Here is a 13112-nt window from a genome sequence, read left to right as displayed (position 1 = left end):
CCGCTTTATAGTAGAAACTGAAGCTGTAATTCTGATTGAAAGACACACTGACACTGTTTTTCATGTTTAATACTGTAAAGCTGCTGCTTTAAATCAATCTATAGTATAAAGTGCTGTATAAATAACATGACGTGACTGAAGCTGAAGCAAACATATCCACATCACTATGATCAGATGCTTTCTGTTTTGTTGTGTTTATTTTGTTATTGAGAGGAAAGTGTGCAGCACATATTTACATAATCATTTAAAGACGTTAAAATGTTCACAAACAGTACATCACATTTCGGGTATATTTCAAATTTCTTTTTACCCCTAAGTGAAGAAGGAAAAAGAAATTCACCATGAGTATATCGGGGCCTAAAAGCTGAACTAGAACTAAAATATTAAAAGTATAAAAGTAAAATGCATATAAAATAAACTAGACGTCTGTCCATTAAATCAAAACTGTAACTATGAAAACCTGTACATTTTGTATACATTTGATTACAGTATTAAAGGGTTAGTTCACCCAAAAATGAAAATTCTGTCATTAATTCCTCACCCTCATGTCGTTCCACACCCTTAAGACCTTCATTCATCTTTAAAACACAAATTAAGATATTTTTTGATGAAATCCAAGAGATATATATAGACACAATATAATCAACACTTTCAAGGTCCAGAAAGGTACTAAAGACATTATTAAAACAGTCATGTGTCTGCAGTGGATCAACCTTAATGTTATGAAGAGATGAGAATACTTTCTGTGCGCAAAAACGAAACAAAAATAACGACTATATTCAACACATTTGTCTGTCCCCTGTCATTCTTGTACACATTGGCCAGCTCCTGCGTCAGCATCACATGCATGCGTTGTGCTGATCATGTGACCAACGTCAACCAATACTGAGTCTGTGTTCTGACATAGAACCTGGAAGATCTGAGGAGAATGACACAGTAGAGAAGAGATTGTTACAGTCACATGACTGTTTTAACAATGTCTTTAGTATCTTTCTGGACCTTGAATCTGGTAATTACGTTGCTTTCTATGGAGGATAAAAAAACAAAAACAAAACAAAACAATGTTCTGAAGACGAATGAAGGTCTTACGGGTGTGGAATGACATGAGTGTGAGTAATTAATGACAGAAATGTCATTTTTGTCTGAACTAACCCTTTAAATGCAGAGCTAATAATCTTGCTGTGCAAAACAGTACCGTGCAAATGGTATTTTGACATTTTATACAACAGACACATTTTAAGTCCTTTCTTTCTATCTTTTGCTTTAGCCTAGTGTGCCAGTAGAAAATACCAGTTTCAGATTCCCAAACATTCCTTTTGGAAATATTGTAGTAATTCAGTCATAATTAATTATTTTCGCAAATGTCTGAACAGTTTTCTTGTATCTCATAGAAAGATTTCACAGCTTTGTTTTCACTTCCATGTTTTTCCCTTTTATTTTTATTCAGTCTTGAAGAGACACACTGTATTTCACAGATTTGAATGTTTCAAACACTGCCGCCCTTCTGAATAAGAAATCACTCTGTGTGTGTGTGTGTGTGTGTGTGTGTGTGTGTGTGTGTGTGTGTGTGTGTGTGTGTGTGTGTGTGTGTGTGTGTGTGTGTGTGTGTGTGTGTGTGTGTGATACAATGCACAATTGTACAATGATGATGCTTTGTCAAACACATTAGAGGACTTAAAAATAAAGTGTGTTGTAAACCGACCTGCTGTATTCAGTGAACCAGTAAGTCAATGCTTAACCACACAATGTGACTAATACTCTTGAAGCACCTGGTAAAGACAAATGTAATCTGCTTATATATATGAATGAAAACATAAAACTAAAAACATCCTTTTGTCCGTTACGGCCTCTCATGAGAATCACTTTATTTCTCTGATCTGATGCGATGCGCTTCAGCGGCTCCATTACAGTCTTCAGCATGATCCTCGTGTGTGTGTGTGTGTTTAGACGTGACACGGCACATGCTGTCATGTCTGTGCGCTGCCTTGTCAGATAAACTTTGGCATGTCAAAAAAAAAAATGTCAGACCCTTCAGAGTCCACCTTTCAGAGCTGCTTGTAATTTTTAATTGACATTTACATTTGACATTTGCAATGCTCTCGGAGCAGAGGAGCGCCCGTGTCCAGCTTCCTGTTGTCTCCTCTCATTCAGCCAATCACGTGCTATGGAGGTCCGATCCCTTTGCCGTCACACGTTACTCCATCGCTCTTCTGTTTATATGAGTTATATCAGTGAAATATTGAAAAGGTCAGCGAGTTTCCTTTCCAGTGACCTTCCCAACATTGCTGACACGTTCTCAATTAGTGCGGCGCATCAGAGTGACACAACTCCTGATTTGATTATTTTCAAGCATTTCCATCATTTGCACCAAATGGCAGTGTTTGCAAGGACTGTTAATTAGGGCGGCACGATATGTTGAAATAAAATCGTTATTGTGGCGAATTAGTGCGAATGTCAAAATGCGCAGGCTGTGATTTAAGCAAATATGTGCTAGCGGTTTCAGAGTGAAGTGCGTCATTTACACACACTAAAATTGTCATTTTCTCCTCCAACTTCAAAATCGTCCAACATCGTTTTACCTTTTTTTTTGTAAAGGCCGTTTGACTTAGTCTTTGCACGTTCACTTTGTAAACACTGGATCGGTACTTCCGCCTACATCACGCGTGACCTTTCCAACGTGATTACGTCATGTGTGGCGTTCCTTCTGTGAGGCGCTTCTTATACAAAACTTTGATTAAATTATATGAATTAAACAGTTTGTAAATACACTTTATCACTAGAAGAAATTGAGCAACCCGTTAAACATTGAAATATTATGAAATCATGCAAGACATTTCTCCTTATATAGAACCTTTTTGCCATTAAGGTTTTTTTTTTTTTTTAATTGAGTCAAGAACACTACAGTTCTGTATAGAAACCCATTGAACATTTGTTTTTGTTTTTTTGTGCTGTTAATTGTTCCTCATTCTCCCTTAGAGAAATGCAGTGTGTTTTCGCCAAATGACGACTAATTTCCTCTCTGAAACTTGCAGCAGCAGCATTCATCATCCAAACAATAGTGTGGCCAAAACGCGACGCTCATAATAAAGTCTCGTCATGGGTAATGATGCTTCTCCTATAAAGAGCGAAGCAGTGAGGGAGGAGAGACGGTTGCCTGGATCTGATGCTAAAGACGCCATCGGCCTCACCTTCCCATCAATCTCCGCTGCCTTCGGCAGGCTCCGTGACGGATGTGCGCATAATTGAGTTATCCATCTACTCGGCTTTAAGTTGCATTAAAAATTATTCAGCTGATAGTGAATATTAAGCACATAATAAGGCTTGTGTATGTTTTAGTTGAAGTGGGTGAGGTTAAATGTGTCACGTAATGAAATGCGACTCTGGACTGACGCCTCCCCTTCGTGAACGACTGCTAGGAGTGATGGCGCACCGGCAAATAAGAAACTGACATATTAGACGTGTACCTTCATAAGCAGTTTGACTTTTATATTAAAGAAATAGTTCACACACAAATGATCATTCTGTCATCATTGACTCTCACACTTGTGTCGTTCCAACCCTGTTTGACATCTTCTCTTCAGTTGAATACAAAAGATGTTTGAAGGATGTCCATGCTGCTCTTTAACAGCCAAGAGCACTTTAAAAGTTCAGTAAACTATTCAATTTACTAAATTGGACTATTATATTATTTCATTACAGGGTTAAATTACACAATGCGTCATTGTTGAATCTGAACCAGTTATTTCCATTAATCACAAGTACAGCTCCATATAACTGAATGGGAAAAGACGGAAATCTCTGTGAAAGTTGTTTCGGTAACATTTCAGTTCAGGAATTAAATTTGACACGCATGCAGTGCGTTGTAACATTAGACCATCTCCTCACCTTATAGTGCTTAAATGCAAACACAAAAGACATTTCAGAGCATTTTCTAGTTGTGCACAAGCAATGAGTATATTAAAACACATTTTATATGAGTGATATCACACGAGTAGCTGTTCGATATTACTGTATATCAGCACGGCTGTGATTCGGCCATAGGTAATCAAAGCATGCTGATATACAGCCATATCGCACGGCTATGAGTGTGATATTGTGTTTATACAACAGTTCGACAGCACGAGTGTGTAAATAAATAAGAAACAACAACAGATTGACTTTAAAAACCCACTTTTGTGAGGAACTACTTCCTTCCGCCACAGACTCAAATCTCAAGTTGACAGTTTAACAGTTGAGCCCAAGTCTCCGTTACTCCTGTTGCGTCTCATAAGATGTTGTTTAAAGTAAAAACAACATCTTATGCTGCCATCTATTTTAATGAAACTTGCACTAAAGTTGAAATCACTAACGGACTCTCTCTCAATACTAAAATATATGGCATGTTATTTATATAAAATATACATTTTTGAACAATACTATTAAAATGAACAATAGCCATTACAGTGCTTCCCACACATAGACTTTACTTGGGCGGGCCGCCCACGTATAGTAAAAGCCGCCCAAGTATATTTGGAGACACATTTTTGCTTTTATTATTTTATCCTCTTATACTTTTATATCCGCGCAAGATAATGAAACCATCCGCGATCGAATAAGCTAGTCGTTTCGTACCTGCTCGTTATGTGTGCGTCAGAACTGTTCACTCCCACGAACATTCCCACGGGCGCTGCATTTTGCAAAGTCACAAGGGGGCGCTGTTGCGCATTCTACAAGCTCACACAACAGCGCTTCAGACTCTGTGTTCAGAATGCTTCAGTGTGATTATCAATCAGTGAAAAGCGCATATATTTATGCCAAGCGATTGCTAATGAACTCAAGTTGATGAATTATTACAATGTCTACTTCATGGCCTTTATATAAAATGTTTTAGATGATTGTAAGAATCTGAAGGATCAGCCTGCAATTGTACAGACATTTCAAAATAAGAGTCCCGTGTATTCGGGCTTGTTTATAATTAAGTCACACGCTAAGTTTTTTTCTTTTTCTTTTGGGCATTATTGGTATTTTGGTTACACAATAAATTGTATTTAATTTGATTTCCATTTAATTCATAGTAAATTATTGTAGTCTTCCCCACAGGAAGAAAATTAAGAACATTATTTGACACATATATTATTCATTTTATAAATTTTACTAGTAAAATCTGTGTCCCATTCACTGAGAGAGACACTATATGACAGCAAGGAGACCATAGGAAAAGGAGAACCATTTAAATGCTGTAATTTTGCATAATTTACAATGCATAATAATGCATCATATTAGTATGCAATTAAATGTAATATGCTATGTAATTAAAATTAATTTCAATAAATAAAAATACTGTTAAAAATCACACATTATTTGTTTGTCACATGTAGTATATCATTTTTGTGCTATGGGTAATAGGAGGATTTTTCGCCCGGCTACCACCGCAAGTATATTTCAAACCTGTGAAGCACTGCATTATAACAATATAAGTAGTAAAATAGGAAATAAACACAAGCAAACAGTTCAGTCAAATGTACAAAAGCAGCACTCTAGTTTGTACAGGATTTCATTTCAATGTAAATATAAAGTTATGAAACTTACACCCGGTTTCACAGACAAAGCTTAAGCTAGTCCTAGACTAAAATGCATGTTTGAGCAGTTTTAACTCAAAGCAACTTCCACTGACATATCTTAAAATATGTCAGAGCCATTGTTTTGTCTCAAGATGGACACCGGTAATGTTTTTTACTAGGGTATGTTTATAAACTCTACTTAAATGCCCTAATTGAAATAAGACCTAAACCTGGCTTAGCCTAAGCCCTGTCTGTGAAACCAGGCCTATATGAAGAGTTTGGTTCCAAAACGCAATAACTCCATTTTGATTATTTTGAGTAAAAAGGTGTTTTCTTTACCAAAACATTGGCAAGATGAAAACCACTATTTTCTGTTTCAAACTTTCACATAGCATCTTTTGGATATAAAAACATAAAAAAATTCAAATCTACATTTTGATTTTAAAAAGTTTATTATAAAAACGTATTATTTTTTCCCCAAAATGCAATAAATCCATGACACTTTTTTTTTCAAAATGCAATTAATCCATCAATATAAAAGTTATTTTTCAAATTGAAAATACACAACAAAGTAAGTTGATTCACATGTATGACAGAGTCTAAACTTTGCCAATATTTATCTTATATTCAGCCAATTTACTAAAAATACATTCAGCCGTCGCTCCAATGGTCATCTTGTTAATGTTATGAATTATTTGTCATTACCGATTAAAGAGTATCTGGCGCCACCGCACGGTTAAATAAACACATTTGCCAAGTACATTGGTTTTAAAAACGGCTTTTAAAAAAGCCTTTAATGTTTACAGTGTGTGGAATGGTGCGCTGTGATTGGTGGAGAGCGGATATATCGCGTTCTGCAGAAAAAGGAGACTGGCGTTTGTCGCGTTTTGGGAAGAAATGGAGAAAACATGACAGAATAACACGACGGATATCGCATTTTGCGCAAAATTAATAAATGACTTTTCAATACCGACCAAATACAATACTGATTTTGGCGGAAACTCAATTTTTTGAAAATGCCGTTTATCGCGTTTTGGAACCAAACTCTTCATATATAGCCCTTAAGCCAAATCTATTAGCTCTGGAACAAGTATTAGTTTAATAAGACCAAAGACCGTTTGACCTAGCCAAAACGAATTATACCTCATGTTTAACCACTATCTACATACAAATTCCCGAAGCACTGGCCGAGATGAAGCTGTTCTCTGCGGGTACTCGAGCGCTGGATGCTCGCTGACGGCCTGGAGCTCACATCTCCGAAAGCGTCTAGACAAATTTTCGATTAGGCGCTACGTTTATATATAAATTGCATATCTGAGGTCTAAACAACTATATTCTCACCAAAAAAAAATCTTAAAACTACATTCCGTTACAAAATAACACTAGTGTCTATAAAAATATGGTGGGTTTGCTCATCCGCCATGACTCTAGCTGTGAGAATGCTGACAGTGGAGTGATTCAAACAGTGAAACGGTTCCCGTGGCAATACTGGTAGAATATTGCATGGCTGGAAAGATCTCTCGGCCAATCAGATTCGAGAACCAGAAAGAACTGTTGCATAAAATGTGAAAACTTGCCCAAGCCTAATGAGTTCTAATGAGCTGATGGTTATTCCAAACAAAGTCACATTTAAATTGAACAGTTTCTGTTGTCGTTCCAGTGGCTCCAGAATTGTTGGTTTCGACCAATGATTTTCATTTCAGTGCATCATTAATTGCGGTTTGTTTTTGAATGTGCGTGTGAATATGCGAGTGTCGTCCTTCCTCAGCTTTGTAGATCTGGAGGTTTTCTCTGTAGTGCTCATGTATCAGAACTGAGCATGCTGGCGCTCGTAATAGAGGCTGCTAAAGGTTAGATCTGATAAAACGCTGTCAGGAGTTGACAAAGATGATGAATGGCCATATAAACCACAGTATGGCTCATTTCTCCCTTCGGTCACATAGGGTTAATACTCTCAGTTTTGTCATATATATTCTGTGGCTTGACCTCTTGGAAATTGTTGACCCGATCATTTGTGTTATATTTTCTTGAAATCTTTTTGAGACATTTTTTGATGACAATCGTTGGCAATAGCATTAGACTCCCAGTAATATCAGGCCCCCAGACTGGATCATTTATTTCATATTTTCAAAGAGCATGTGAGTAAACAGTCTGACAGACTTTATACCTTGATCACATCCTGTTCATGTATAATTTGAAAGATTTACTGAATTCTCTTTGAAGAATCGGATAAATATAATTCTCTCTGGTCAGTCAACATCAGACAGTTTATTCAAGATTTATACATTTTAATGTTTTACATTTAAGATGGATACATTTTAAATGTTTTACAATTAAAAATGTATGCATTTTAATGTTTTAAATTGAAAGATTTATAAATTTCAGGTTTTTGTATCCATTGGGCTTTGACTTCTCAGTTCTGGTGTGTTTCTGTGTTAAAACTTCTCTTCTCAGTATCTTAAGTCTCATGTTTCCTCACCGTCCACTCTTACTTCTGGCTCTTCATGTTGGCATGAGTTTGTAGCTGTTCTTGCTGGTGGTCATTCTGTTGTTGTTTCATTCAGTTTTCTGATGGTTTTGAACATCACTCCTCTTATATGTCACATAAAACAATAATTCATGTTTCTTTGCTCTCTTTTTCTGGAGTAGAAGCAGAAGATTTGCTTTCTCTCACTTGATTCTTTTGATCTTTTTTTCATACACATTGTTTCAGAATCTATAGTCGAGCTTTGCGTTCTTGTGACAGTTTAACCGTAAAGAGCTCTGAAGAAGCCAAGTTGACGGTATGACGTCAGGAAATCTTTTTGGGATTTGTGGACCCTGGCATATGACATTTAACACCGCAACCCACCCCAGTGCAGCGAGAGACGTCTGACACGCACCTCTGAATGCTAATACCACATGACAAGATGCTTTCATGCTTTAAGGATTTCAATGCATATTTAGGGACATTGTTTAATGCGCTCCGCATGTAATCCGCACACTTCAGGTCCCCATCAGCTGTGGGATTTAGCTCCCGCTAAGCCTCCATTTCATCTATTTATTTTCCAGGTTTGCTCCCGACGCATTAAACAAATTTGTCATTTCAAGTTGAGGTTAAGAATGATTTTGACACCAACACTCTGCTTAAAGTGAAAATAAAACACTTCCAAGCTAGGGGAAGGCAGTATATGACTTAGTGAAGTTTAAAAAAAGACGGCCTACAGTGAAATAAACTTTTCAAAGCTAACTTTTTGTCATTTTACTTTGTTTTTCAACATGAAAACCTAGTCTTACATTAGCTACACCGTCTGGTTATTCCAGGCATAAGTCGACTAGTGTATATATATATGTGTATATGTATATATATATATATATATATATATATATATATATATATATATATATATATATATATATATATATATATATATATATATATATATACACACACACACACACACACACACACACACACACACACACACATATATATATATATATATATATATATATATATATATATATATATAGGGTACAATGGGGCTAAAGGCACACCTTAAGAGAAAATGTGCTTTTCACTACTCTCAAAGTGTACGATTGCCAGAAATATATATATGTTTGTATTGAACATTGATGGAGCAACAGATTTTGTGTGAAAATAAATCATAAAAGTGATTAATTTTGTTTAAAAATCTTATAAATGTATGAGGTGGTGAGGGGAGCCCCACACATGGGGTAAGAGGCACACAGTATTCATACAAATACTTTAGCTAAAATAATGTTTTTAATAATGTCTAGGTTAATGTCTAGGTTTTTGCCCCGCGGTGCCTTTAGCCCCAGTGTACCATATATACACACACACATACGGTATATGTATGAAGGCCTGAGGTGTTGTATTCAATATTCAAGTCTGTTAATAATCAGTGCTGCAGACAGTATCATCAAAACATCTCTTATCTTCTCATGTCTTGTTTGCTTTAATCCTTTATAACTGGATTGCTTGTGTGTCTGGCCTTGATCACATATTAGTTAAAGCCTAATCAGAGATGTATTAGGATGGGAACTTTGACCTTTGATTTCCCTCATTAATTCTTAATGTTTGCAGTCATATAAGCACTCCGTCTCTTTTGATGAATGTCACGTGGAAGCTGGAAGCTGACGGTGACCTTTGCTCTTTTATACGTTATAAAGGCAGACCAGAGTACATCTGTGTGACATTCTCCCATCCGCTGGCTACAGAGATGTGTGTTGAAGACTCCTCTTGATAAGACCCTGTGCCTGCTGTTACACAAGGCCTTTATTACCAGGTCACCAATAACCCTGTTCCTGAAGCTCAAACAGCAGAGCGTAGCGCACTCAACACAGAGGTCATGGGTTTGATTCCCTGCAAATGCATCAACTGATCAAATATGTATTTTCCATGTCATATTGGATCATCATTTGCAATCACCATGTCATTTCAAAGCTGTGTGACTTTATTTATTATTTATTATTTACTTTATTTATTTTTATTTTATTTTTTTTCATATTTGCACCTTTTTATATATTTATATATATATATATATATATATATATATATATATATATCTATATATATATATATATATCTATATCTATATCTATCAGTGCTTCACAGGTTTGAAATACACTTGCGGTGGTAGCCGGGCGAAAAATCCTTATTACCCACGGCACAAAAATGGAAATTAAATTAATGAAATTAATTTTAATGACATAGCATATTACATTTAATTACATACTAATATTATGCATTATTATGCATTGTAAATTATGCAAAATTACAGCTTTTAAATTTCTTGCTGTCATATAGTGTCTCTCTCAGTGAATGGGACACAGATTTTACTAGTAAAATTTATAAAATATAATATATGTGTCAAATAATGTTCTTAGTCTTTTCTTCCTGTGGGAGAGACTACAATAATTTACTATGAATTAAATGGAAATCAAATTAAATACAATTTATTTGTGTAACCAAAATACCAATAATGCCCAAAAGAAAAAGAAAAAACTTAGCGTGTGACTTTTAATTATAAACAAGCCCGAAATACACCGGGACTCTTATTTTGAAATGTCTGTACTATTGTAGGCTGATCCTTCAGATTCTTACAATTGTATAAAACATTTTATATAAAGGCCATAAAGTAGACATTGTAATAATTCATCAACTTGAGTTCATTAGCAATCGCTTGGCATAAATCTGCGCTTTTCACTGATTGAGAATCACTTTGAAGCAATCTGAACACAGAGTCTGAAGTGCTGTTGTGCGAGCTTGTAGAACGCGCAACAGCGCCGCCTAGTGACTTTGCAAAATGCAGCGCCCGTGGGAATGTCGCGGGAGTAAACAGTTCTGACACACACATAACGAGCAGGTACGAAACGACTAGCTAATCGATCGCGGATGGTTTCATTATCTTGCGCGGATATAAAAGTATAAGAGGATAAAAATAATAAAAGCAAAAATGTGTCTCCAAATATACTTGGGCGGCTTTTACTATACGTGGGCGGCCCTGCCCAAGTAAAGTCTATGTGTGGGAAGCACTATATATATATATATATATATATATATATATACTATATATATATATATATATATATATATAAAATGCAGTCAAAGAATCGGTGAACAATAGTTTACGTTTAGATCTATTTGTCACACAAATAATATCACTCACTAAAATAAAGGCTCCAAATGGGGGTTTTGAAGCAATGTCATAAAATAACCATTTTTGGTTCCCCAAAGAACCTTTCAATGAACCATTTAGTGTGAAGAACATTTTAGTAATCTAAAGAACTTTTTCCACCGTAAAGAACCTTTTCACAATGGAAGATCCCATGGATATTAAAGGTTCTCCTTGGAACCAAAGATGCCAATAATGAACCTTGATTTTCAAGATTGAATGACCTTCAAAAGACCTGGAATATAGCACATGAGTCATATGGACTACTGTTATAGTGATTTTATGTTGTTGTTGTTGTTTTGTTTCTCTGGAGCTTGACAGCCACTGGTGACCTTCTGCTTTCATTGTACATTATGTAAAAAAAAAAAAAAAAGCAGTGTTCCGCTCGTGTTCCACTGAAGAGAGAAGTCTAATACATTTGATTCTAATACTATAGTTCTATTTTAAAGGGGACCTATAATGCCCCTTTTACAAAATGTAATATAAGTATCTGGTGTCCCCAGAATGTGTCTGTGAAGTTTCAGCTCAAAATACCCCACAGATCATTTATTATAGCTTCTTATATTATAGCTAAATCAAAGTTTGCCCCAATTTTGTGTGTGTCCCTTTAAATGCAAATGAGCTTCTGCTCCCGCCCCCTTTCCAGAAGAGGGCGGAGCTTTAACAGCTCAACAACAACAAAGCTGGAGAATCTCACGCAGCCAAAATGAGGATTGTCAGTAACGGTGTTCAGCCTTACATTGTTCAAACCGGAGTCGACACTGATGGAGAGACTCAGGAAGAAGTTACAACTTTTAGACGTTTCTGAATGGTTAGTGGATAAATTTATGTAGTTGCTGTGGAGTTGATTCAACTCATCCACTAGCATGTGCCGTCATGTTCATCTTTTGCGCAAATCCAGCGTAAAATGACGGCAACAACACTCTACTACAACAGCTCTTCCTCTTCTCTAAAGCAGCCCAACATGGCCCCGCCCCCTTTGTAGTGTGTTCTCAGGGGTGGGGTTTATGTAAATTTTAGGGTTTGTGATGTCACCAACCCAGGAAGAAGCTCATTGTAGTCTCTACCAGCCATTTGTTGTAGTCCTTAAAAGCTATTTCTGTAAAAGAAACTATCTCCCTAAGCACTGAACTTTGAGCGCCGTAACTTTGCAGATGTTGTTTATGCTCAAACAGCAACATTACACACTAACTAAAGTTAAAAAAGTGAAATCATAATCAACAACCCCTTTAAACTATTCCTATAATGACAGCTCTGTATTTGAAGTGTCTGCTTTTGTTTCTGATTTAACAGTTTAGATGTGCATCAGGTCAGTTGAGCAGTGAAAGCTGGAGTTTGACATCAGCTGCATCTTACATTCACTTCCTCTGGGACTTTAACCAGTTTGAAAACTATTATCATCAGACGCAGTTTTGGTGTCCAGGTCTGATCTCCACCATCTCTGAGCACCGTCCAAACTACAACTGTGCACATCTGAAGATCTGTGGATGTTTACACTAGCAGAGCTCTCGTGTACAGTCATAATTTCCATGTCCAGGAATGTCTCTTTAAATCACAGTGGGTTCTAGATCCGTCTGCAGTCTAGCGGGAGGCACACACAGCACCTTCCCTAATTTGGTGATGAGTGTTTGGTAATCAGTGAAGTTGACGGCAGTTCACAGTCTCCAGAGAGCAGTTTATAATTCTGAATAACGACAGCAGCCCGAACGAACACAAACACTCACATCTTAATCCTCAAAACAATAGCTCAGCCAAAAAGAAAAAGTCTGTCATCATTTACTCTCATGCCATTCTGACCTTTCTTCTATTGATCACAAAATGAGATGTTTGAGCATCCCATTCAACAAAACTACTTCATGATTTATAGGGCCAGAAGGCGGCAAAACAGTATCAT

At 36.5% G+C, this 13112-nt stretch overlaps 1 protein-coding gene across 2 annotated transcripts in view; it reads left to right on the top strand.

The window, feature by feature from the left end:
• The window catches only part of cdin1 (CDAN1 interacting nuclease 1), a 101836-nt gene that overhangs the window by 61272 nt on the left and 27452 nt on the right, over positions 1 to 13112 (top strand). The window lies entirely within an intron of this gene.

Source organism: Megalobrama amblycephala, linkage group LG5 (genome assembly GCF_018812025.1).
Source record: "Megalobrama amblycephala isolate DHTTF-2021 linkage group LG5, ASM1881202v1, whole genome shotgun sequence".
Classification (NCBI taxonomy): domain Eukaryota; kingdom Metazoa; phylum Chordata; class Actinopteri; order Cypriniformes; family Xenocyprididae; genus Megalobrama; species Megalobrama amblycephala.
This window is presented reverse-complemented; position numbering and strand designations above follow the sequence as displayed.